At 31.2% G+C, this 996-nt stretch overlaps 1 non-coding gene across 1 annotated transcript; it reads right to left on the bottom strand.

The window, feature by feature from the left end:
• Positions 1 to 911: 911 nt before the first annotated feature.
• Positions 912 to 996, bottom strand: TRNAM-CAU (transfer RNA methionine (anticodon CAU)). The gene is given in 2 exon segments: positions 912 to 947; positions 959 to 996. It is a non-coding gene; the product is annotated as a tRNA-Met (tRNA).

Below are 996 nucleotides of genomic sequence, written 5' to 3'. Positions count from 1 at the left end.
ACTGTGAATGTGAAAGAAAACCGAGGTTCAGAACAAGCATTGGTGCTTGAGGCCCTTTAATTGAGACATTGATATTTCAGTGTATTTAAGCTTGGAAAAAACAATTACTATTATAAGACTTTGAAACAAGTCCCTCTACAAACATTTTCTGCTTTATAATTGTAATCTAGTTTTATTAAAACAAATGGAGATACAGAAACCCCAGAGCCATTAATATCACAGTATTATTAAGATATATTAACTTGGTCCATTCTATTTTTACGATACTGAGCTTAGAAAGCTAATACTACTTAACAATTGGCATTTGAATCAATAATTGCCATTAGGGGTGTACAAGGTCGGGTTGGTTCGGATTTTACAATTACCAAACCAAATCAATTATGTCGGGTTATTAAATCTAAAGACCAACCCAACCCAATAAAACTCGGGTTTTGCACTCTCGGGTTTTCGAGTTTTCCGGGGTTTTCCCCCCGGTAAAATCTTCATAGAACAAACCATATAAATTGTGCTCAAAATATTTCTTTAATCCTAGTAAGATACAACTATATAATATATATTTTCAAGAAAATAATACAAAATATGAGATGTGTCATGGCATTATCCTAAAATATTCAACAATAAAAACAATAAAATTATGTAATATAAATATTGCTAATTAAAAAGCCATAATAAAAATAAACATAATCTAAAAGTACTAAGTCATGCTAAAATAAGTAGACTAATAAGGGAGTATTAATTACATGACTAAACGCTAAAGAAAAAATAAAAATAGGTTATGCATTTTTATCTAAATTATTGTAAAACAAAAAATAGATATTCAATACATTTCCGTTCGTAGTATTGAATTGAATAATAGTAATTGTTTTTTCCAAGCTTAAATACACTGAAATATCGGTTTGATTAAAACAAAATGGGGTGAGAGAGGCTCGAACTCTCGACCTCAGGATTACTCAGAAGCTATGAGACCTACGCGCTAGCCAACTGCGCCACCACCCC

Source organism: Nicotiana sylvestris, chromosome 3 (genome assembly GCF_000393655.2).
Source record: "Nicotiana sylvestris chromosome 3, ASM39365v2, whole genome shotgun sequence".
Classification (NCBI taxonomy): domain Eukaryota; kingdom Viridiplantae; phylum Streptophyta; class Magnoliopsida; order Solanales; family Solanaceae; genus Nicotiana; species Nicotiana sylvestris.
This window is presented reverse-complemented; position numbering and strand designations above follow the sequence as displayed.